Source organism: Dreissena polymorpha, unplaced genomic scaffold, assembly GCF_020536995.1.
Source record: "Dreissena polymorpha isolate Duluth1 unplaced genomic scaffold, UMN_Dpol_1.0 chrUn085, whole genome shotgun sequence".
NCBI classification, from domain to species: domain Eukaryota; kingdom Metazoa; phylum Mollusca; class Bivalvia; order Myida; family Dreissenidae; genus Dreissena; species Dreissena polymorpha.
Window position 1 is genome coordinate 7315 of NW_026273399.1, and position 27595 is coordinate 34909.

The following is a 27595-nucleotide window of genomic DNA, read 5'->3' on the forward strand; positions in this document are numbered from 1 at the left end:
GACTATTCTGGACTTGCACATCGGTATGCCAGGCACCTTTTCCCAGAAGTCTGAGCCCTCCTGGCATTTCTCTACTGTGTAACCTAAATCAAGAGTGCATTCCATAATCTGTTTACATGGCAACATCCAAAACTGGAATATTGTTTCCAATTGATTGAAATAGGGAAAGGTAACTTAAAAGATATATTGTTGTGTCAAACACTAACACAAATATATTTTCTGTCATTAAATAAGTTCAGTTTATGCATTGAAAATGATTTCTTTACAAAACAAGAATATCAGTGAAACAGATGGATGCTCCCCGTTGATGCGCTTTGTCAATCTATGTGTTAATATCCACCTAACAAAATCTATGTTTAGCCTCGGTGACCTTGACCCCAGTGACCTCAAACCTCATCAAAAGGTAGTGGTCCATGCAAGGTACCTACATGCCAAATATGTAAGAGATCAGTAAAATATTGAAGGCGCTATGAGAAACTGTAACTAAAGTGTGACGGAAAAATCTATTACTAGCCTCGATGACCTTGACCTTGACAACAGTGACCTCAAACCTCATCAAAAGGTAGAGGTTCATGCAAGGTACCTACATGCAAAATATGTAAGAGATCAGTAAAATATTGAAGGAGCAATGAGACACTGTAACAAAAGTGTGACGGAAAAATCTATTATTAGCCTTTGTGACCTTGACCACAGTGACCTCAAACCTCATCTAAAGGTAGAGATTTCATGCAAGGTACCTACATGCCAAATATGTAAGAGATCAGTAAAATATCAAAGTCGCAATGACAAACTGTAACAAAAGTGTGACGGAAGGAAGGAAGGAAGGAAGGAAGGTAGGAAGGAAGGAAAGAAGGAAAGAAGGAAGGAAGGACAAACTGGCAGCTATATGCTCCCCGAAAATTTCCCGGGTGAATAATGCCCAAGAACAAAAATTTCATTTTCAATAGTTGTATTCATGGTAAACGAGCCTAAATCAGAGAATATAAATTGTAATTAATAGGACTTACCGATAATTGGTAAGTTTCTTTTGTCCTGAGGTGGTTTCCATGCCAATCAGCAGGAGTCCGCAAACACATCACTGACCTCCAGAGGACCTTCGGGGGGTCCACACTTGTCTGCAAAACAATTAGACTACTTGTAAATTTTATGAAGAGACTATTTGTTACAAAACAGAACACTGGCACGGAAATTATGGTAACAAACAAAACATTTTATGCATATAACCCTTTCCCGCTAGAAGCAAAGTGAAAATGGCTATGTGCAAACAGCATAAAACTGAACTGGTAAATGTTTTTTTTGTTACTGACAAATTGCAAAATTTAACATACCAATAATGATGAACGGAATATCTGCAAAATCTCTGCCATGATCGTTTTCAACAATCACAAGGTAGTTTCCAGTGTCCCCATGATGTGCTTTTAGGAGCTCTAGTGTAGTACAGTCATTAGTGTTGGAGGTGCGCGCCTACAATATGTCAACCAAAATAGACTTGACTAATAATAAAATATGTTGCAGCTGATGGAGGTTAAGGTAGGTTTGCAAATTGTTTATATTTGATGGTTAGTTTAAAACTAGAGCCCAGACATGGGGAATGCCTGTCCGTAGGACATTGCCGACAAACATTTCAAAAGGCCGAAGGTGAATGCAAGATCGTTAGCCTTACTGTCCAATAATGTTTGATACCAAAGATTGCAACTCCATTGCGGTGTTCAAAACAACATTATATCGTGATTAATGGTTCCTGATATTTCCGGAAATGAAAAGACAATTCTCGTCATATATCTTAACAACCGACATTAGAACACTGCAGCATCAAAACATTCTGGTAATGATTCCCAAAATAAATGGAGCTTCTTGAGTTGTCGGGAATGCAGAAAAGCCCGCCACATGGTCGTATATGATTTTACATGGCGTTGCACAAAAAATGTGCTTCCAAGATGGCAGACAATAAAAGCAAATTACGAGGCTCAGAAAATTATAATTGACGATAAAATTCATGACAGACATGATATAATTAGTATTTATTAATGTTAAGTGCGTGTCATTCAACGATGGAGGGAAACGTTTTGCATACACAAAATATATTTTAATTAGAAATAATCAGTAGTATTTTTAATCTGTTTAGGTGAGTACATGTACAATTACTTTTGTTTCACTCGGAAATGGCGAAACAAATTGAATATTATTCAAAACACTAAACTGGTCCCAAAGATTTAAATATCAATACATAATTACCCTTGGGATGGGTTTTCCTTTTTTGGTCCAGATGACAGTGGGAGTAGGAGAACCGGTAATGCCCAGTTTCATCGTAAGTGGCTCCCCAGCACATACACAAACTTCAGACGCTCAAGAAAGAGATGTGTTGGTCAGGTGAACCTTTGGGGACTCTGTAAAAACAGCAAAAGGAAAATTAAATAGGTAGCTGTTTTCAAATTTTGCTCTTTGTCAAGTTTAAGCTTCTCTAGCTAGTATAGTTGTAGGTGCAAATCAAAATATTTTTCTACACAAATATATTAAAACAAGAAAATTTCTCTTTATCTGGGTATTAGTCCACAAGTGTCGTGTTAAATGAGACAATTATGTTAAATGCGAACTTTGCTTCTTGGCATTATCATTATTTTAAATCCATTTTACATCCCCCAATTTTTGTTTTGTAGTGTATTTACAAATGAGTTTGAAAAGCTTATCTGCAGGCTCAACGTATTTTTTAATGTATTCATTTACAAATGGTTATCATTACCTTGGCTTGATTTCACATATTTATTGCTTTCAACCACCTCCTAAAACAAGTTTTTTTTAATAACAAATAAAATGTTCAACATATTATTTAAGTCATGAAAACTCTTTAAAATATAACAAATTAACAAACTTCACTTTCAATATTTTTTTTAACACAATTTTTATAACAAAATACATTCTTTATAAGTACTTTTGTTTTATAATGGTATTACATACTTTGTCTAAAGCCTTAACAAAATTCTAAACTGTGAAGACTTTCCTTTGACTGACAAATTTGTTTTATATAATTCAACTCACAACAAACTCCAACAATATGAGGACTTTACCTTTTGATATGTTTTATGTTTACACATAAGTTTTTTCATAATTCAACATACAACAAACTCCAACAATATGAGGACTTTCCCTTTTGATGACTTTTGATGACAAAAGTTCACAATATAATTAAAATACATTTGAACTTGTTCGACATTGCAAACATGTTTAAACTCACAAACAAGAAACATGGCAGGCATCCACACATGTTTCCAGAGCCACTCACCCTGCAGGGTAAGAATGCCTCAAAACCATATTTCCCCGCAGTTTAATCTCCTCGCCCTGCATTGTTTTTAAATTGAAAAAACACAACTTCTGAAAATAAGCAACCACGTCCAAAATAAAAACATCTTGATTTGCCATTCCTCAATCAATCAAACTTATATGGTGTTGAATCCGGTTTACCATGAAAATGATTTCAACTATTTAGGATTAACAAGTTTTAAAAGGTTTACACACAAAAAACTCCTTAAAACGGAGGTTTCCAGTTATTGAGAACTAAGGCAAATGTTGTATGGAAATTATTAATAAACTCACAAACCCCTACATAATGAGGACTATACATTGTTGTATTGAAATTCTTAATCAACTCACAAACTCCTACATAATGAGGACTATATATTTTGGTATGGAAATTCTTCATTACCTCACAAAAGTCCTACATTATGAGGACTTTACATTTTGATGACTAGCCCACATGTTTCTCTGAATTCATGTCACAACAAACTCCAATATTTACTAAAGACTTCACTTTTCCATGGATATCACATACTATATGAGGTCATCGTGGTGTAATTGATGTCTGCTGGGAGGTCACGTGTTCGATACCCACTGTGGGAAAGTTCTTTAGATCTCCAATAAAGACACAAGTACTGATTCTATGTCTTGGAAATGGACTCGAGAGCATTTCAATAACTCTGAGGCTTTTGATGCTAGCAAGCTAATATAAATAGATTTAACAAGAGCTGTCTCCATCGGAGGACATATGCCCCGAAAAAACGCTTTTTCGAAACCTAAACACAGATTTCGAAACCTAAACGCGAACCCTAAGTTCAAGTCAAAGGGGTCAAAATTTGTGTGCGTATGGAAAGGCCTTGTCTATATACCCATGCATACCAAATATGAAGGTTACATCTGAAGCGCCATAGAAGATATGAGCATTTTTTAAACCTAAACGCAAAAGTGCGACGGACAGACAGATGGAGGGACAGTGCGACTGCTATATACCACCCTACCGGGGGAATATAAAAAGAGTTCAATTTTGATATAGGACAATAATAATCCAACATGCACAACTTCATAACGTAAGGACAAAAACTCAATTTTCCGATGATTCAAGGACCGTAACTCAGGAGTGTCCTAGTCGATTTGGTTGATTATCATACTTGACCTAGATTTTATGACCTTACACATTTTCATGAAGTGTGGCGGAGATCCTATGAAATTTGCTTGAGTTATTGAGCGGAAACATGAAAAACCGCAATTTTTTGATGATTCAAGGGCCGTAACTCAAGATTGTCTGGTTCAATATGGAAAATTATCGAACTTGGCCTAGATCTTATTGCCTTACACATTTTTATGAAGTGTGGTAAAGATCCTATGACAATTGCTCGAGTTATTGAATTGAAACGAGAAAAAACACAATTTTTCAATGATTCAAAGGCCGTAACTCAGGAGTGTCTTGGTCGATTTGGCCGAATATCGAACTTGACCTTGATGTTTTTGCCTTACACATTTTTATGAAGAGTGGCAAAGATCCTTTGGTATTTGCTAGAGTTATTGAGCGGAAACCAGATAAAACCCAATTTTACGATGATTCAAGGCTGTAACTCAGCAGTGTCAGGGTGTCAGGGTGAATTTGACCGAGAATCGAACTTGAAATAGATGTTATTGCCTTACACATTTTCAAAAAGTTTGGTGAAGATCTGATGACAATTGCTCAAGTTATTGAGCGGAAACAAGAAAAACCCAATTTTATGATGATTCAAGGGCCGTATCTCAAGTGTCTAGGTCAATTTGGCAGATTATCGAACTTGACCCAGATGTTATTGCCTTACACAATTTCATGAAGTTTGGTAAAGATCTGATGACAATTGCTTGACTTATTGAGCGGAAACTAAACCGGACGGACTAACGGACTGACTAACTGACTGACAAACTAACGGACGGTGCGATTTTAATATGCCCCCAGAACCTATGTAATGGGGGCATAAAAACTATTTGTTTTGTTATTAAACACACAAGTCAGCAACCCCTACAACATGAGGGCTAGAAATATACACAATTTTACATAATTGGACTATCAACAATCTCCTACATACTGAGGACTACACCTTTTGAAAATCCCTTCAATATTTTCAGTTATACTCCACGCATGAAGAGAGCAAGACTGATGGATGGATGGAAGGACAGACTGACTGACAATGCAGTTACTATATGCCTCCCTTTTGGGTCATGAGAAATACAGAAAGCAAATGGATACTAGAATATGGAGCTGAATTGTTCACACAAATAACAACAACTACACAAGACATTTGTTAACGGAATTTGTGAACACTGACTAGAAAAAAAGCATTAACTCACCAAATCTATTCTTGACTAACACTGGGAAATCTGTCTCTAAGGGCTCTCCTATTCCGTATATGTTCTCAGCCATGACCCTGAACTTGAACTTGACTCCAGTCTTCAGTCCAGTGACTATTATGGACTTGCACATCGGCATGCCAGGCACCTTTTCCCAGAAGTACAAGCCCTCCTGGAATTTTTCTACTGTGTAACCTAAATCAAGAGTACATTCCATAATCGGTTTACGTGGCAACATCTAAAACTTGAATATTGTTTTCAATTGAATGAAATAGGTAACTTAAGAGATATATTGTTGTGTCAAACACTAACACAAATATATTTTCTGTCATTAAATAAGTTCAGTTTAAATCATTGAAAATGATTTCTAAACAAAATATGCCCAAGAACAACAATTTCATTTTCAATAGTTGTATTCATGGTAAACAAGCCTTAATCAAAGAATAAAAATTGTAATTAATAAGACTCAACGATTATTGGTTAGTTTCCTTTGTCCTGAGGTGGTTTCCAAGCCAATTGGCAGGAGTCCGCAAACGCATCACTGACCTCCAAAGGACCGTCCGGGGGTCCAGGCTTGTCTGCAAAACAATTTGACTATTTGTTAATTTTATGAAGAGGCTATTAGTAACAACACAGAACACTAGCACAGCAATTATGGTTACAACAAGAGATGTGTTCGTCAGAAACACAATGCCCCATATTGCACCGCTTTGAAATATTTTTATTTATTGACCTTTGACCTTGAAGAATGACCTTGACCTTGAACTTCCACCACTCAAAATGTGCAGCTCCATGAGAACAACGCTTTGAATTTTTTTTTGACATTTTACCTTGAAGGATAACCTTGACCTTGAACTTTTACCACTCAAAATGTGCAGCTTCATGAGATACACGTGCATGCCAAATATCAAGTTGCTATCTTCAATATTAAAAAAGTTATGGCCATTGTTAAAGTTTTCGGACAGACAGACGCCATATATTTGACATTTGACCTTAAAGGATGACCTTCACCTTGACCTTTCACCACTCAAAATGTTCAGCTCCATGAGATACACATGCATTCAATTATCAAGTTGCAATCTTCAATAGTGAAAAAGTTATAGCCAATGTTAAAGTTTTTGGACGGACAGACAGACGCCATATATTAGACATTTGACCTTGAAGGATGACCTTGACCGTGAACTTCCACCACTCAAAATGTGCAGCTTCATGAGATACACATGTATGCCAAATATCAAGTTTCTATCTTCAATAATGCAAAAGTTATGGCAAATGTTAAAAGTTTTTTTTCGGACGGACGGACAGACTCACATACACACATACTGACATACACACATACTGACATACACACATACTGACTGATGGACAGTAAGTTCGACTGCTATATGCCACCCTACCTGGGGCATTACAAGACATATTATGCAAATAAATAATATATCTTTGATAGAGAAATTATTAGCAGTTTGTTAATTTTTTATCAACTCAGATATTTATTGATGCTTTTGACAATTGCCAGTGTAGAAACTTGAACTTGCTATTCAGACATTGCAAAATTTAACATACCAATAACTAAGACCGGAATATCTGCAGAATCTCTGCCATGTTCGTTTTCAACAGTCACAAGGTAGTTTCCAGTGTCACAATGATCTGCTTTTGGGAGCTCTAGTGTAGTATAGTAATGAGGTGCGAGCCTACAATATAAGTCAACCAAAATACATTTGACTAACAATAACATGTGTTGCAGCTAATGGAAGTAAAGATAGGTTTGCAAATTGTTAATATTTGATGGTTAGTTGAGAACTAGAGCCTAGACATGGTAAATGCCCGTCTGGCCGTTGGAAATTGCCGACAAATATTTCAAAAAGCCAAAAGTGAAATGCATGAGCGCCAGACTTACTGTCCAATATTTTTTGCTTCCTAAGATTGCAACCCCTTTGCAGTTTTCAAAACAACATAATTTCTTGATTAATGGTTCCTGATATTTCCGGAAATAAAAAGGTAATTCTTGTCAAATAATGTATCATTATCAACCGACATAAGAACACTGAAGAAAATATAAAAAATCCGAGAATGATTCCAACGTCAATGGAGCTTCTCGAGTTGTCGCGAACTTTGGCGGTTGTATACGATTTTACATGGCGCTGCACAAAAAAATGTGCTTCTAAGATGGCAGACAATAAAAAGAAATAACGAAGCTTAGCAGAAATGACAAGTAACCATAGCATTAACAACGGGCATCATATAATTAATATTTATTTTATGTGAAGTGCATGTCATACATGTACAACGATGAAGGATACGTTTTACTTACAAAAAACACATTTTAATTAGAAAGTCAGTGGATTAAGTATTATTTATAAACCGTTTAGGTAAGTACATGTACAATTACCTTTGTTTCACTCTGAAATGGTTAAACATATTGAATGGGTTACTGGTTTAATATAATTGAAAACACTAAACTGGTCCCAAAGATTTAAATACTAATAGATAATTACCCTTGGAATGGGTTTTCCTTCTTTAGCCCAGATGACAATGGGAGTTGGAGAACCGGTAATGCCCAGTTTCATTGTAAGTGGCTTCCCAGCACGTACACAAACTTCAGACACTCCGAAAAGAGTTGTGGTGGTCAGGTGAACCTTTGGACGCCTTGTAAAACAGCAAAAGGTAAATTAAATAGGTAGCTGTTTTCAGAGTTAAAACATGCAAATTTCTCTATATCAGGGTATTTGTCCAAAATTGTCATGTTAAATGAGATAATATATGTTAAATGCAGTCTTCACGGTAATATATTTCAACCACTAGCCCGGCATATGATGCTTTATTAGAAACAGACAAAAAATCCAATAGCCCAACTATATAAATTATTAATTTCTAGTAGCCCGATTAACATTTACCCAGTCCCGGGCTGTCAGGCTTATAGTTAGCGTGAAGACTGGTTAAATGTGAACTTTGCTTCTTAGCATTATCAATATTTTAAATCCATTTTTCATGCCTAAATTTTTGTTTTATAGTGCATTTTCAAATGAGTTGGAAAAAGCTTATCTGCAGGCTCAGAGTATTTTTAAATTTATTTATTTACAAATGGTAATCATTACCTTGGTTTGATTTCAAACATTTATTGCTTTCAACCAACTCCTACATTGAGGATTTTTTCCAATGACATAGAAAATATTTATCATATTATTCAAGTCACAAATACTCTGACAATTAAACAAATTAAGGAATATCACTTTCAGGATACTTTTAATATAATTAAAAAAAACACTATAGTATAGGAGGACTTTTGTTTCACAATTGTTTTACATACTAGAACTCACCAACAATCATGAACTGTGAGGACTGTCCCTTTTGATTTCTTACACATTTTGTTTTACATTAGTCAATACACAACAAACTCCAACAATATGAGGACTTTACCATTTGATAACTTAACATGTTTTTTCATAATTCAACATACAACAAACTCAATCAATATGAGCACTGTCCCTTTTGATTACTTACACGCTTTTTTAACATTATTCAACACACAACAATCTCAAGCAATATGAGGACTTTAACTTTTGATAACGTTCACATTAGTTTTTTCATAATTCAACATACATCAAACTCCAACAATATGAGGACTTTCATTTTGGATGACTTACACACTTGTTTTACATAATATTATATACAACAATCTCAAACAATATGAGGACTTTCCCTTTAACACAACAAACTCCAACAATATGAGGACTTTCCTTTCTGATAACTTACACTCTTGTTTAACAGAAATCAATGTACAACACACTAATTTTAGATTTTAATTAAAAACAAAATCAATCACAACCTTAGGGCTGGAACACAAAATATGTACAAACTTTCACAATATAATTATAAAACATTTGAACTTGTTCGACATTGCAAACATATGTTTCAACTCACAAAAAAATAAACATGGTAGGCATCTACAGATTATTCCAGCATTGATTTTTTTTGCCCAAAATTACAGCCGATAGTCGGCTGCTTCCCAATTGCAAAAAATGACGTCTTTTCCCAAAAATTGATTAAAATTTCCCCAAAAAAGACAAAATTTTCCTCATAAAGCCAATAAGATTAAAATGTAATTTATCAATAATTTTCGAACGAGTGCCGATCGAGCTTGTCGAGTCGTCGCCGAACGACAACTAACTTACGTATTGTTCGCGAATTTAGCCGAATACAATTTTACGTTACTATCCACATCTCTCTCACTATTGCGGAGGATACCGACGAGAGTTGATGTATCCCGATTGTAAACGCCTGTTATTTTACACACGTTCAAGATGGCGGCAAGCAGAGGAGAAATTTGCGATGAGCGGCGAAAATGATTAATGACATTCAAATTAAAAACGGATATCATATGGTTATTACGGAATAATTTAATGCGTGTGTCCATTAACGCAAAATACAATGTTGAGATAAAAACAACAAATATTTATTAGAAATCTTCACAGTGAATGTGCATCACGGAAATCAGTGTTGGGAAATTGGCATAAGTCTACCTAAAGATGAGTATCGTTCGAAAATGGAAAGAGACAAACATGATATAATTTATATGTTAGTAATTCTGTGTATAATCAGATTCATATGCATATTCTGCTTTATTATGTTTGTCACGCTTTACAGTTTACCGAAATAGCATTTAACAGAGGATGTCAAGTGCAAGATGTTGAAAGGTAAAGAAATGAAATAAATTAGTTTAACTCCATTTAATACATCATTGACATAGCAATACCACTAAAGCGTTTTTTTTTAAATATTTGTTCATGTTTTCACCATATGATATTTAATTAAAAAAATACTGAATTAAATTCTTACTGTTAAAGAGGTTATGATTAAATGGTATAATCAAGAATCTATATAGATTATTGCAAGTTCAATATGCATGTGGAAGGATATTAACTTAACATTGACTTCATTGTAAGAACACATTAAATTAGCACTTTATAATATAAAAATGCTGTCAAACATACTTTAATAATTTTAATTCTGTTCTTATAATCATATTTACAATTTTTCCCAATTTCATGGTTTATCGCGCTATTTTTCCCAATTTCATGGTTTATCGCGCTAATTTTCCCAATCTAAATGGCACAGGCTGTAACAAAAATAAATAAAAAATCACTGTTCCAGATCCAGTCACCCTGCGTGGCAAGAAGGCCCAAAATCTAATCGCCCTGCAGTTTAATCTCCTTGCCCTGCATTGCTTTGAACCCGAAAAAAAACGAACTTCTGAAAACAAGCAACCAGGCCCAAGATGAAAACATCTTGGTTTGTCTTTCTACGGTCAATTAAACTCATATGGTGTTGAAACCGGTTTACAATGGACATGATTTTAACAATTGAGGATTAACAAGTTTTTGAAAAGTTTACACACACAAAAACTCCTTAAAACAGAGGTTTCCACTTTTGAGAACGAATGCAAATGTTGTATGGAAATTATTAATAAGCTCACAAAGTCCTACATAATGAGGACTATACATTTTGATGACTAGCCCACGTGTTTCTCAGAATTCATGTAACAACAAACTCCAATTTATACTAAAAACTTCACTTTTCCATGGATATCACATATATGAGGTCCCCATGGTGTAATGGATGCCTGTCCGCCGAGAGGTCACGCGTTCAATACCCACAGTGGAAGCGTTTTTTAAATCTCCCATAAAGACACCAAGTAGTGGTTCTAGTCCAGGAAACGGACTCAGCATTTGGGAAACGGCATTTTAAGGAGTCTGAGGCTTTCAATGCAAGCAAGCTAAAATAAATAGGTTTGAAACTGTCTGTTATGACCTAAAGATTTTTGCAAATTTATTTTTAAAACTTGAGATATCTGCAAAAATAAAGTTGTTAACTGTGTGTTTATATTATGTCTACCCCATATGTAATCCCCTTAAAACCCCGTTGATCCTGCACCCGGTTATACTAGTACCATCAACTTAAGAGTCTAAAATAAGTTTCAGCTTGAGTGGCTCATCAGCATGTACACAAACTTAGGATGCTTCAAATAGAATTGAACATTAGGGGTTCTGCAAAAAACAGCAAATAGTACATTTTAAAGGTAGTTGTTTTCAGGGTCTGCTCTTTGTTTTTGTTTCTCTAACTTTTTTACATGTATAAGTAGTAGGTGCAAGTAAAAATATTATTCTACACAAATATAATTTATTCAAAACAAGCAAACTTCTCTATTTTGTTTGTCCAAAATGTTCATGTTAAATGAATCAAATTATGTTTGATTAAAACTTTGCTTCTTGACATTATTAATATTTTAATTCAATTAATCATGCCTCAATTTTGTTTTAAAGTGTATTTACAAATGAGTTTGACAAGCTTATCTACATGATCCTTGAAAAGCTTATCTGCAGGCTAATTGAAAAGATTTTCTGCAGGCTCAAAGTATTTTTTTAATGTATTCATTTACAAAGGTTTCATCACCTTGGCTTGATTTCACACATTTATTGCTTTCAACCAACTCCTACCATGAGAACTTTTTTCCAATGACAAATAATATGTTTTACATATTATTCAAGTCACAAAAGCTCAGACAATTAAACAAATTATAGAACTTGACAGTCAGGATATTTTTTACTTAATTTTTGTCAAAACAACTATACTATAGGACTTTTGTTTTACAATTGTTTTACATACTATAACCCTACACACCTCAACTGTGAGGATGCCTTTTTGAGGCTTAAAAGGGCCTTTTCACAGATTTTGGCATGTTTTGAAGTTTGTCACTAAATTCTTAATATTGATAAATGTAAACATTTGATCTTAAATTATCCAGGAAAAATCAAGAATAAAATTTTAAAATGCAAAAAAAGGTAACCCTCCGCAGGGCTCAAACCACTGACCCCTGAGTCTTGGAGTAAAAAGTCTCCCATTTAAACCTCTCGGCAATCCTTTATACAATGTCGGATGCATTTTATACTTTATATAACCATTCCTCGTAGTTTCACAGAATATAACAACAACAACAGAACTCTCCGACTATTAATTTGTTTCACGTTGCAATGCTTTATAATTTTCAGGTTTTTAAACCATCAAAAGATGCATATAATGGCTATTTAAGAGCATGGTAAATGTTCAGAATTACACATGTACTGTTTTCTCACAAATATCATAACCAAAACGAAAATTTGTGAATCTGAAACAACTTTTTTCAATTTTGTCAATTTACCCAAACGTGAACAGGCCCCTTTAATAGGATAAATGTTGAATTCGAAAATTAAATATATTTTTTAAACCTTTCATTTTGAATTTTTAGGTCATATTTGGGAAAAATTTATCCTTTTTTCTATTTAGAATGTTGCAGAATACCAGCCCCAGTTTGGATGAAAAAACACACTGTTATGTCACGCTATAAATCAATAATTTTAAACTTTATATAATGGCAATAAAAACTGCAAGTATGTCGGAATAAATTCTTGACATGTGGGGTGTTTTGCTATTCCAAATAGTCAAATGCATCTAATAATACCATATAGTATAAAAGTCACATGACTGTTAAATACTGCAAGATTATCATTTTACAAATGAATTCGATCTGGATGAATACAGATCTGATACATTAAGAAACAGAACAGTTATTTAGAGATGTGTTGGGGCAGTATTTTGTTAAAAGTATGCTGTACATGTTAAAATTATCCATCTTCCCAATTACGCTGCCTATTTTAATCAATTCTAAACTTACTTAACCGTGATTGTCATTCGTAACTTAAGAGATGAGGTAACATATAAACATGTTGGGACTGTTGCAAAAGGGAAATGTGTTCGCAGCTGACCAGTATAATGTTTAGATACTTACACACTTAAAATATTGTTTGTTTGCAGTATTGATCTAACAAGAATGTTAAGATAAGGTATGTTTGCTACATTTTCAAGTTACAAAATATCCTACAATGTTAGGACTTTACCTTTTGAGTACTTACACAAGAGGTTTGCATCATTCACTTCAAAACAACTCCTACAATGTGAGGACTACATTTTGGGGAGTAAAACGAATGCTTAACAGATGTCAACTCACTACATCTCTCGCAATACAAGGACTGCATTTTGTTGAATAAAACAGATGTCTTACTGACTTCAACTCATATTAAATTGCTACAATATGAGGGCTACAATCTCTTAACTAACACAATAGCTTTGCAGAAAACAACTTATAACAACTCTCAATTTACTCATACAATAAGAGGACTACATGTACCTTTTGAGGACAAACAAATGTTTTACAGAATCAAACTCACAACAAACTCCTACTGTGTGAGGACTTTACATTTTGAGGAATAATCCCAATACCAATAATTTACAGATTTCAACACACAACAAACTCATGCAATACGAGGACTAAACCTTTTGATAAAATATACACATATTTGTATTGTTTGAGATCATTCAATATGATGACTTAACAAGCAACTTTAGAGGCCAGGCACACATTTTTAATATTTCAGGTACCTATACAAACATATTGTAGAGGTCACTGACTGTAGGTATTATGTGGATTAATAGAACCCGATAGTACATGTAATAATTGTGTTAACACAATATTACTTGTTGCACGCATGATAGCTATTTTGTATGCACTCGATAGCTAAAGCTAACAAGAGCACCGCCTTGCGGGTGCAGACCGCTCATCTATTTTCTTTTAAAGGTGAAGGGACTCTCATTTTCAATCACAAAGGAGGGAGGGGTGGAGTGAAGAGGGGTGTATAGTGTGGGGTTGTGGACATTTATTACATTTACTTCCAAAAAAAGCGAGAAAAAAGTGAATAGTGTGAGGGTGTGGTGGTAATTTGTGAGATGATCTTAAAAAAAAAAAAAAAAAAAAAAAAATTGGGGTGGGGGGGGGTGGGGTGGGGGTATAGTGTGAGGGTGTGGTGGTCATTTGTGAGATGATCTTAAAAAAAAAAATAGGGGGGGGCGGGAGGGGGGGAGGGGGGGGGAGGGCACGGGGGACGGTTTGGGTGGAGTCTATTGTGGTATGTCAGGTAAGAGTAGTTTGGTCAAAGTATCAATCAAATCTAATCATAAATAAAAAAGTTATGGCAATTTTAGCAAAATTTAATAATTTGACCTTGAGAGTCAAGGTCATTCAAAGGTCAAGGTAAAATTCAACTTGCCAGGTACAGTAACCTCATGATAGCATGAAAGTATTTGAAGTTTGAAAGCAATAGCCTTGATACTTAAGAAGTAAAGTGGATTGAAACACAAAATTTAACAATATATTAAAAGTTACTAAGTCAAAAAAGGGCCATAATTCCGTAACAATGACAACCAGAGTTATGCAACTTGTCCTTTTACTGTACCCTTTTGATAGTTTTTGAGTGTTCCAAGTATGAAAGCAATATCTATGATACTTTAGGGGTAAAGTGGACCAAAACATAAATCTTAACCAAATTTTCAATTTTCTAAGTATAAAGGGCCCATAATTCCGTCCAAATGCCAGTCAGAGTTACATAACTTTGCCTGCACGGTCCCCTTATGATAGTTAATAAGTGTTGCAAGTATGAAAGCAAAAGCTTTGATACTGTAGGAATAAAGTGGACCTAAACACAAAACTTAATCAAATTTTCAATTTTCTAAGTATAAAAAGGGCACATAATTCTGTCAAAATGCCAGTCAGAGTTACATTACTTTGCCTGCACAGTCCCCTTATGAAAGTTAGTAAGTGTTGCAAGTATGAAAGCAATAGCTTTGATGCTTAAGGAATAAAATGGACCTAAACACAAAACTTAACCAAAATTTTCAGTTTTCTAAGTATAAAAAGGGCACATAATTCTGTCAAAATGCATGCCAGAGTTATCTAACTTTGCCTGCCCAGTTCCCTCATGATAGTAAGTAAGTGTAACAAGTTTGAATGCAATAGCATTGATACTCACTGAGAAAAGTGGACCTAAACGCAAAACTTAACCAAAATTTTCAATTTTCTAAGTATAAAAAGGGCACATAATTCTGTCAAAATGCACGCCAGAGTTATCTAACTTTGCCTGCCCAGTCCCCTCATGATAGTAAGTAAGTGTACCAAGTTTGAATGCAATACATGTAGCATTGATACTTTCTGAGAAAAGTGGACCTAAACGCAAAACTTAACCGGACGCCAACGCCGACGCCAAGGTGATGACAATAGCTCATAATTTTTTTTCAAAAAATAGATGAGCTAAAAATGAAGTTGTTTTTCAGGCACTTTTTCAACAAACAAAATGAGACAAGGGAGGGAATTTTTGTTTTATAATTTATTTAAGATCATATTTTATTGTGTTTTTTAAAACTATTTTTCTATATAAACCTTGAAAAACATTATCAAACATATCAAAAACAACCTACAGATTACTTACAGTTTTAAGTTTTTATACTAACACAGTATGTATTTTAAAAATATTATGATTTTCAGTTACAACATAGCTCGATCAAAATGTGTATTGCCATGGATGTTATTTCTTTTATAATTAAGAAAGCAAATTTATTCATAAAACTCGTGTAACAAATTCGCTCTTAAAACTCACACTCAGTCTCTATCATTTCAAAAGGTAATATTAAAATTTACGTTTAAATTTAAAAAAATGCTTTAAAGGGGCCTTTTCACAGATTTTGGCATTTTTTAACTTATTCATTAAATGCTTTATATCGATAAATGTAAACATTGGATCGTAAAAGCTCCAGTAAAAAATCAAGAATAAAATTAAAAAAAGGAAAAGAACATTGCCCGGACCAGGTTTCGAACCAGTGACCCCTGGAGTCCTGCCAGAGTCCTGAAGTAAAAACGCTTTAGCCTACTGAGCTATTCCGCCGAGTAATTATACATGGAGTATTTTATACCTTATATAAGCAATCTTCGTAGTTTCACAAAATTTAACGACAAAAACAGAACTCTCCAAATTATTCAATCGTTTCGCGTTGCAACGCTTTATAATTTTTAGGTTTTAAAATCGTCAAAAGATGCATATAATGGCTATATTAGACCATGGTAAATGTTCAGTATTACTGTTTCCTCACAAATATCATAACTAAAACGAAAATTTGCGAATCTGAAACAACTTTTTTCAATTTTGTCAATTTACCAAAGCGTGAAAAGATCCCTTTAAGACTTTAAATAAGTGGTGACATATAAGTGGTGATTGAACATGCTTAAACACACCAAACAACATGTCACCACAGGGCCCTCGTTTTTGGAACCCATTTCCCCCTTAAAATATTATACTTTTGTCCCCTTTTTCAGCTAAAAATTCCCCCTCCTAATTTTTTTAAATACTTTTATACCTATGTTGCCAGCTGGTATCGTACTATTGACCTTTGATTTCATGTATATTTATGCAAATTACATTAACATATAGCTTTTTTAAGTGTTGAAAAGTTGGTGAAAAGATCTTCTAAAATTCCCTTTTTGCCCAAAACGACGCGAAATTCTCCCTTCTAAGGGCCCCAGTCCCAATCACCCAAAGTGAAGTAAGGGCCCTGCATCATCACTTAATGATGCTGTCAAATAGAACTTATCCCAATTTTGGGACATATATACAGCCATAGAGACATGGCTTAAAGCCTCCCACTTCCATTTATGGAAAGCAATGGCAATTGATATGTGAAGCAAATATCGAGCTGGGTACATCTAGAATAAATGTCTTCAGAAAATTGACATCTTAGAACCCTGTAATGTACATGTACCAGTCTCCTCAACATCAAACTGAACAAATTTTCCAAAACCCAGACGGCACCATTTACAATAACATAAAATTCAACAGTTTTAAAAGTCATTTATGAATCTAAAAACCTTTTCAAGAGATTAAATAATGTGTCGTCTTTACAGACAGTATATCCAATGACTCCAATATCCAATAACGCTTTCATTGCTTTGACATCAACTTCAAGGGAATTTCTGGTCAGGAAGGCTTTCCCAACAAACCGAATGTACACAAAAGTATACAGAATTGTACATCTGCCAGATTTTTCAGCCAAGTTAAAATGTAAACATGAATATTTTTTTTGTTATAAAATAATTAAGGAGCAGGCCATAATAAAACAAAGCAGCACTGCCTGAAAACTAAGTCATTACTTTTTTTTCCCTAACCCAATTTAACCAATGTTTAAATATATGTCATTATTGATTACTTATTACATGCAATCTTAATAAATCGCATGCAAACGTTATAACTATTGCATGGCCAGGTAATAGCTATCTCAGGTGCACTGATTAGATACAGCTAAAAAAATATTTCTTATGTCTTATTTATGCCACTGTAGATTTTTGTCATTAAATAAAAAATATACCAAATCAGTCACTTAATTAAAGATTTTTTTTGGAGATTGCATGATAAGAAAGAAAGAGGCATAACACACTTAAAATTATAAAAGTTGCATCTGAGCAGTGAGAATTTTCGACTATCTGACCAGTTTTTGCATAATTTACTTAACTAGTATATATCATAGAAACATTGTTATTTTACAATCATGAAAACAAATCAGATCACTATACATCATAGTCAATGATCATATTGCGTCTTTACAATTTCGAAACTATGTTTTCTGTAATTGTATTTACGTCTTTAATATGATACTTTAAACGTAGCGTGGAAAGAAAACAATTTAAATTTAGTTGGCCTTAGTCCCTTTTCCGCTACCCTAGTGTTGAAACATACCCTTTGCCCCTGAAACTTTGATGACAGGGCCATAGGTTTGTGTAATGTCGCGTGTGTATCTTAAACATGAATAATGAAAAAGAAAACAAAAGATTGTGAGAACATGCTGTGGCTTAGGTTCAATGATTCAACACCCACACATACACCAGACACCTTTTTTAATGGATGGGTCCAGAGGGGCATGGGCTTTGAACTGGATACAAATCATTTATGCTACTTGTAATGTGAAACAAAGCCTACTTGTTGCTAAAGGCTAAACAGTGATGGTCAATCTTAAATTGAGTGTTCGCAGCTGACCGGTATAATGTTCAGATACTTACACACTTTTTTATGCATTTCAATCAAGAATGCTAAGGTAAGGTATGTGTGTTACATTCTTTAAGTTACAACACCTCCTACAATATAAGGACTTTAACTTTTGAGTACTAACACAAGAATTTTGCATAATTCACTACAAAACAATTCCCACAATATGAGGACTACATTTGGAGGAGTAAAACGGATGCTTTACAGACTTCAGTTTACAACAACTCCTACATACTTGAACTCATATTGAAGTGAATATGAGGACTATAATTTGTTGACTAACACAATTTCTTTGCTGATACCACTCATAAAGACTCTCCATATACTCCAACAATACGAGGACTTAACCTTTTGAGGACTTACATGTTTTACAGAATCCAACTCACAACAAACAAACTCCTACAGCATCAGGGCTCCCACTGTCATTCGCAATTGGCACCAAATGCGAAAGTTTTAGAAAAGTGGTGATAAAATCTTTCAATTTGTAAAAACAACTGGCGCTTAAAGTCAATTGTATGTTGAGGCCAAAAGAGCAGTCTCTGGCATTGTTTGCCCCATTTACAGGTCATGCAAAGTTAAAAATTTAAATGGAAAGTTAGGAGCCATTAGACATTGAAATTGTTCATAGATGATTCCTTGATTAATTGCCTTGACAAGTTGTGCTATTTAAATATGCTTCTGCAAATTTAAATGAATCATTAATATGGCACTCAAGAATGAGAAAATGGGAAGAGATAACCTCTGCTAAAATATAGCTGTTTTCCTGGCACTAGCAAATTGCCAATAAATAAGGGACTCGTGTACAGGTCGGTTTTGGAATAGCTGATGTTAAATGAGATTTTAAATGATTTAATATATATATATATATATATATATATATATATATATATATATTTATATAAATTTGTAACAAAGTATACATTTGATACAACATTAAATTGCTGAATATTTACAAGGAAGTGAAAAAAGATACTAAACATTACTGGTTTAATTACATTTTTTGTAAGATACTAATACACCTGTACAAAAAAATCACAATCATATGGTTTTATTTTACTTTTGTCTTAAAGAATTGAAATGCAGCCTGTTCATTTTTTTTTTCGTTAAAAATCGTGTCTTGTATTCAGCCCAATTCCAAATTGAAAAAAGTATATATTTTTCCAAAATGGGACCTAAAAATTTACAATTGAAGTTTTCAAAAAAAAACATAAAAATATATTTTTTTCTTTATAGATTTCCAGCCATAAATATAACTAAAAGGCTCATATTTTTTAAAAGTGGCAAAATAAGGCGTTAATGTGTGGCAAAAGAAAATTTCAACCTAACCTAGCGAGAGCCCTGCAGTATGAGGACTTTATATTTTGAGCAATAACTAAAAAAAACAATATTTTACAGATTTCAACTTACAACAAACACTACATTATGAGGACTCAACCTTTTGATGAAATGTACACATTTTTTAGATTATTCAAGTCATAACAAATTATTTCAATATGATGACCTTGCATGCACCTTTAGATTTGTTTGCATATTTAAAATCTGCTATAGTGCGGGAACGTAATACTATCACATTCACATTATTGTAATAAGTATCACATACATTTTGTACAATGTAGTAACAATGGCATGCAAATGATAAACCACTACTGTACGAAAGTTAGCATGTAATATCGTTCGCATGAAACTGTAATAGATACCGCTAAATTAGAAAAAATATGTGTAACAATTATGCCATTGTATTAAAGAGAATATTAAATGTTCTCTTTATAATCCAATTTATTTAAAGCCGCACACAAGGCGTTGAAGTAAGCTCAACTTTAAACTGGTCATCTCACGTAAATAAAATTAGTAAAGCAAGCCAGAGCTTAGGATTCTTAAAACGAAACATTCATTCTTCTAAAATGGAAACTAAGGCAGCGGCATATAACAGCATTGTTAGACCATCCTTGGAATATTGCTCTAGTGTGTGGGACCCTTACCATCAGAAAGATATTGATAAAATTGAAAATGTTCAGCGTCAAGCTGACAAATTTGTAACGCATAATTACAGCAAGACACAGGGCACGGTCACAAAATATAATTAAGGATTTGAATTGGAATACATTGCAATTAAGAAGACAACAAGCGAGACTCATTTTGTTCTATAAAATAGTACATAATCATGTTGGCGTCAATCCCCTTCACTATCTCACTCCATACATTAGACACTCACGCCATCACCATCACATGGCATACCAAATACCACCAAGTACAGCTGATTACCACAAATTTTCTTTCTTTCCAAGAACAGTTGTACGATGGAACACACTTTCATCTATGTAGTCAGCGCTGATACGATCGCTGGATTTAAATCAGTGCTGTCTACATCAGTGTTCCTTCCTTATATCACATGTTTCTGCTTTTATCCTGGTTTTAACTTGACTAATATTCTCACCACATGCACAGTTGTATATGTATATATTTAAGTCTTAAGGGCTTAAAGTGTTAGGTTTTGCATCTTTTTTATCACTGTCGATAGGATTTTCCTGAGTGGATTAAGTAACTTGGGAAACCTATCAATCTATTTCTTTTTAACCCCCCACGCATGGCTATAATGTATATGTATTGAACATAGCCATTATTATAATAGAAGAAGAAGGAGAAGAAGAAAGAAGGTGTCGCAAGGAAAAAACATGATCATAAGTATTTAACCAAGATTGAAAGTCGGGGATATTTTTTTACTTTTTGACCATAAATATCCTATTATGCGGACATGTTACACTGCTTATTTTCAGGTACATTCCGTAACTGCTGTGTCTATGCAGACCTATTTCGAACTACGACCGGAGAGCCAGCAAGCGCTTGGTTTGTTTACCTACCTACATGTATATATAAACCGGTATTCTAAGTCGCGAAAACGTATTACCTTCTTCGTGGACGAAAATCAGCAGTCAGCACGAAGGAAGATTTGGGTATTTTGTGTTTCTTTTGCTCTTTCGGCTCCGGTAGAATCCAATGTGATTCTTTTCCGCGTCAGAATCACTTGTCGCGACTCTTTGACGAAAATTTATTTTCGATTTCTTGAACATTTGCGCCAGTTTACACACTACACTAGTTTAGAGGTTACACTACACTAACATTGACGAGTTTGAACAGCCGCACACGATTTAACCAAATATATTTGCAAGCACGATTCTCAATAAAAGCTCGATAAGACCATCGATTATTTAATGTTGTACAATTCTTTGGAAGCTAGTATTTATCCTGATTTAAAATGAGAATAATCATTGCCATTTAATTAACCGTTTTCTTTAATCTGATAACAACTGTTTGATGGCAACTAAGCTCAGACTTTAGTGTTTACGCAAAAGTCGACAAAATCCATCACATACAAAAACAAAATGACAATAAAATGATTACAGAAATTATTTGATCTAATTAAAGTTCAACACCCGATACATTGTCTTTTTGAAAGGTGAACAGAAAACACAAAACAACAACCATCCTGCTACAATATACAGAAATTGAACAATAACCAGAAAAGCCATTTGAAATCTAAGCCCAACCTCATCAACTGCAGGTATTACGTGAATCTTAAAATGAAGAAAATCTTAAAATGAAGAAAATGAACTTTTAGGAAAATATATTCAGAACCAGACTCTGTAACTAAAAATAACTCTTTCACCGTGAGACATAAAAAGCCGAATAAGCGCCTTAAAATTAGTGATATTGTTTAACCTCCCAGAAGTGTCTCTAACGACCTCAGAATTCATCGTTTCATTCACGTTCATTTTTTCGGCCGATTTTCAAAATAAAAGTGTCCATTTGTTGGAAATTGTATTACAATTGCGACAATATTAAATAATTTATTTTAACTTGCGAAATAAAATCACCAGATTTCGACTTTAAAAAAAGAACGAAAAAATAGGCCAAAAAACGCCCAAAACTTCATTATTACACGCCCCCCTTATCCCCGGGCGGACCTCCCGGGCCTTGTAGAGATTCACACCTTGTACGTACACACCTAAAATAAGGGGTCTATGTATGCAACCTACAGAGCACTAACATTAACCAGATCAAAATTCGGCAAAAAAACCCATAGACTTTTAACGTTGGGTGCGCCAAGGTCCATAACTCTTGAACGAAAAGTTCGATCCTCAAAATTCTTTCTGATCCATAATCGGGGTGCAACCAGCTTTCAAACGATGCCCATAGTATGAAGGTCACTTTAGTATGAATAATGCCCCCTTTACTTGCCATTTCCTAGCCAAGAAAATCTTGAAGTGGGAACTTCACCAGTACTAGGGATAAAGTCCTGGATTTTGATTTTTTTAATTAGGGGACAGGTATATGGAACCGTATATTGGGTGGACCGGTATGATTTGGCTATGAGTTTGGCACCCGGAAACTTGGTTTTACCACCCACAATTTGACCTTCACCCCCATAATACATTTGTTCAAGTTCAACTCTCAACAAATTCATACAATATGAGGACTTAACCATTTGATGAAATATATTAAGCATATATTGTTACCGAATTGTACCCAACCTCATGAAAAGAAAGTCATACGTAAAGCTTAAAATTAATACGATAACTTTTTGTAAATAACAAGGCACGGTTACAAGAAATAACTCGTTCACCATGAGGCATAAAATGCCAATGAAACGCATATAATCATATTGTTAACATAAAATAAGTTTGCATAGAATAACATAAAAATCGTCAATCAAGTGTTCACGATCGTTCCTCCATAAGTTTTGACCCAATACAACACCATATCAAACTTAAAAATCTTGCATAAAAAATATATAGATCGAAATTGCAGCGCTCAGTCAAATTCTTCTCTGAAGTTACTTCAATCTTGTTTGTATGATAGAGAATCATTGTTTACTTTATAAGAATACTTGAACCCCAGTATAAGTTTCAGGAGAGAAATTAAGCTAGTGTTTTATTTATCTGGGACGAACCTTTACGCAATTCATTTAACCCAGTTTTCCCACAGTGCGGCTCATCAATAAACAACATGAGACCTCTGCCTAGTCAACTGGCGCTAATATATGAGCCGACTATGACAAATGACGCACTACCAACAAACACACATATTGCACGTCTTTTTTTGAAATTACCGTGTTGTTTGAAAATATGTTATGGGCATCGTGCCCCTCCCATTTAGCACTGTCAGTTTTGTTCAATTCCTAAAGCAATTGTTCAAATGACACCATGGTTAACAAACTCTATCCAAAAAGACACACATGTTAGGGCTGAGTATCGGTGCCTACCAATCTCATATCTGACCTAGATTTATTTATAACGAATTCCAAATAAAACAACACTAAACATCTATTTGAATCTCGCTATAGTAAAACGGTGTTTAATGCATGTGCGTGCAGTGTCGTATCGCACAGACTTATTTGTAACGACACTTTCCGCCGAAACTGTATTTTCGTTTAGAATAGACTTCCTTTGAACTACACAATGCATAAGACCGTAAATTACTGTCTGAGATAAGCCTGCGCGGACTTCACAAGCCAACCTGGGACGACACTTTACGCACATGCTAATGTTGGATGTTAGGTTTATGCCTTCTCATTACCATTGTCGTGCTCGGAGGTGTGACAATTTTCGTCGCCTTCATGATTGCGATGATTGGTGAAACGCTTATACAGGTACGCACAAACATATGGGCCGTGCTCTGTGAAAACGGGGTTTAATGTATGTGCGTAAAGACTCTTTCCGCGTTCGTGATATTTTGCGTTAAACGAAAGTCTCTTCCCAGCTAAAATCCAGTTTAGACGGAAAGTGTCGTTCCTGATTAGCCTGTGCTAATTGACCGCTGAACTGAGCCTGTATATGCGCATGCAAAATTGAAGGGTCTTGTCCACAGTTTCGTGAAAAGTGTCAATTATTTAAGAAAGAATGTGTATATTATGTTGAAACAAGCAAAATAGCACTCCGGACTTTTACTAATCGTTAAAATATTGCTTCATTAATGAGCAATCATCGATACTTTCGAAAATACTTTGAGGACTAGCACAGTGTGTATGTTACTGTTTCGTTTTTCAATAATAAATCCAGCGTGGAGAATTAATACATTATCTTATGCTTCAACAGACGTTCGAAAACCGGTATTTCAATATGTTTTAGCCAAATGTTTGTTATTTCTATTATAATAAGTTAAAACTATTAAACAAATAATATATTAGTACGTAAACAGTGTTCATGATGTTTGTTAAAAATACGAACATCTGTGATTAAGTTCCTTGAAACCGTATCCTCCCAAAAACCCGTGCTCTAAAATATCCATTTCATCTCTAACGGTTGGCTACCTCATTGTGCAAGATTCCCGTGCCCGAACGTACATGCCGACTGTGGTTGATGACTTATTTGGAAAGATTCCCAGTGTAGTCAATACAAACATAGGTCGCCATTGCGTAGTGGATATGGTGTCCGCCTAGCGACCGGTAGATCATGGGTTCAATACTCACTGTGGGAGCGTTCTTTAGATCTCCTCACCCCCCAGAGACAGCAAGTATTAGGTTCTAGTCCCAGGAAACGGACTCGAGAGCTTTGCGAATAAGCGGTAGGCATTCTATGCAATCGAGCTGAAATAAATGGGTTTGAGCCGAACGTAGTACACACAGCTACTGTACAGAGTGAATAATTATTAGAATAATGCATTCAAATGATAAACGTTACGGTAAGTACATGTATTGTTAATTTAATCCGACTGAAATGAGAATTAAAAAAAAACGTTTTATATTACTTTGATAAACGTGTTTAATGCGATGATAAATTGCTTGACAACTAAATTAATTTGTATCTGCTTGCTTTTCAAATATTGTTGGTGCATTTACAATAAATCGTGTTACATTACACACAACTTTGACAACTAGCATGAACTTACTTAAAGATTGAAATCAAGCCGTGTTGCAGTTACTGCACCCTTAGCCTATTTTTAAGCCGCTCTGGGAAAAGTGGACTAAATGCATGTGCGTTAAGTGTCGACCCAGATTAGCGTCTTCATGTTGCACAGTATTATTAGCGACATCACCTTCCGTTTGTATTTTTTTGTATTTTTCGTTTAAAGTAAGTTTCTTTTAAGCAAGCATCTTGGCGGAGAGTGTCGTCCCTGTTTAGCCTGTGCGAATGACATCGTAAGCATATGCTTTAAGCCCCGTTTTCGCAGAGTGTGTCTCATATTCACTATATTTCAGATCGCTGGAACTCTACCTGCCGCGTTTGGCGGACCATTGACGGGGATGTTCACGCTCGGCGCGTTCGTGTCCATGGGTTAACTCCCATAAGGTAATATTATCTATGATAATATTCAGCTTACCGTAACTCGCGTATGAGCCACGTTTTGAGAAAACAGGACTAATTGCATATGTGAAAATTGTCATTGCTGTCCGCACAGGCTAATCATGGACGACATTTTCCGGTTTCATAGAATTTGTCGTTTGTGGGGGGTCTGTTTTAAACGAAAATCCAGTTTTGGCTTAAAACGTCGTCACTGATTTTCTATTAGTCAACGACATTATGTTGCATTAGGCCCTGTTTATCAAAAAACGCTACTTTGGATTTGTCTAACTCGAGTGTAAAAGTGTTGGTGTGTGTTCATAGTTTAGTCCTCGTAATATTGGTAAAACAAGCGCAGTCGTGTCATGTCAATTTACATCAGTAAGATATACGTTTATGTTGACTTGTTAATTGCGTATTTCGTATCAGTGTATACGTTAAACAAAATAGTTTTGGGTCTTAACATATAGAAGGGCGATCTTGACCACTCGATCGACGATTTCTGCTTTCAAGTATGTTCACGAAAATATAACTCTTCTCACTGTTCTATTGTTTCCAAACAGAGGATTGAAAGAACATGTATCTTACTAATTAAACATTTTTTTAAAAACAATATCACTAATTTTAAGGCGCTTCATCTGCTTTTAATGTCTCACGGTGAAAGTGTTATTTCTAGTTACCGAGTCTGGTTGTGAATATATTTACCAAAAAGTTTATTTTCTTCATTTTCAGATTTACGTAATACCTGCAGTTGATGAGATTGGGTACAAATAAGTAACAATCATTGCTTCACACAACCACGCGCTTTTTGCATAGCTTGTTGCAGATTGACTTGTAAAATAGTATGCATATAATTCCATTTACGTTAGATCAGTTTCATAAACAATATGTGTTTGTAATCAATTTAAAGGCAACCAGGGCTTCGATTTCAACTGGCTTTTCTGGGTATTGTTCAATTTCTGTATATTTTAGCAGGACGGAGTTTCTATTGTGTTTTCTGTTCACCTTTAAAAAAAGACAACTTATCGGGTGTTGAACTTTTTTTAGATCAAATAATTTCTATGAACTGATGTCATCTCAAGATGCTGATATTGTTAGGAAAGTCTCTCTTTATGTGTACCACTTGATGTTATTGATACCTCATGAACATTGAAATTTGACACAACTCATACTGTTACAACTGTATTAATTACATGGTTTTTGGACCGGAGGCCTTTATTTTAAAATAAAGAATGCTGTTTTTATTGTGTTTTCTGTTCACCCTGCAAAAAGACAATGTATCAGGTGTTGAACTTTTTGAGATCAAATAATTTCTGTCATATCATTTTGTTTTTGTATGTGATGGACTTTGTCGACTTTTGCGTAAACACTAAAGTCTGAGCTCAGTTGCCACACTGTTTTGTTCATTACCGTTATAACAACGACACAAGACAGATTATTATGGTATTTCAACAGATATCACCATATATTTATAGATAAGTGATAATTCAAATTTTCAACTGTACCAAGAAAGACCAAAACGACAAATTGTTCAGTCTGTTACTGTCAACAACATACACACACACGCCGTGTCTTCATTTTCTGATATTGTGAGGACATTGGCACTCAACTTAAGGTTCTCCGATATTTTGAGGACTGGATTTTTTTATACTAGCACCGGTTTAGAAGCAAATCTGATTGGTCACTTTCAGCTCACAAGTAGACATTTGATTGGTTACCTCTACGCAC

At 34.7% G+C, this 27595-nt stretch overlaps 2 long non-coding RNA genes across 3 annotated transcripts; one reads left to right on the forward strand and one right to left on the reverse strand.

Moving 5' to 3' along the window:
* On the reverse strand, nucleotides 1-21699 carry LOC127864022 (uncharacterized). 2 transcript variants are annotated; one of them, XR_008041384.1, is made up of 9 exons: nucleotides 21496-21696; nucleotides 8133-8283; nucleotides 7201-7328; nucleotides 6109-6215; nucleotides 5638-5832; nucleotides 2236-2387; nucleotides 1329-1464; nucleotides 1008-1115; nucleotides 1-83 (listed from the first exon to the last, which is right to left on the reverse strand). It is a non-coding gene; the product is annotated as an uncharacterized LOC127864022 (long non-coding RNA). The 2 variants fall into 2 exon arrangements; XR_008041383.1 differs by having other exon boundaries at nucleotides 5638-6215; nucleotides 21496-21699.
* On the forward strand, nucleotides 21361-27072 carry LOC127864023 (uncharacterized). Its single transcript, XR_008041385.1, has 3 exons — nucleotides 21361-21434; nucleotides 25786-25876; nucleotides 26600-27072. It is a non-coding gene; the product is annotated as an uncharacterized LOC127864023 (long non-coding RNA).
* The last annotated feature ends 523 nt before the right edge of the window (nucleotides 27073-27595 follow it).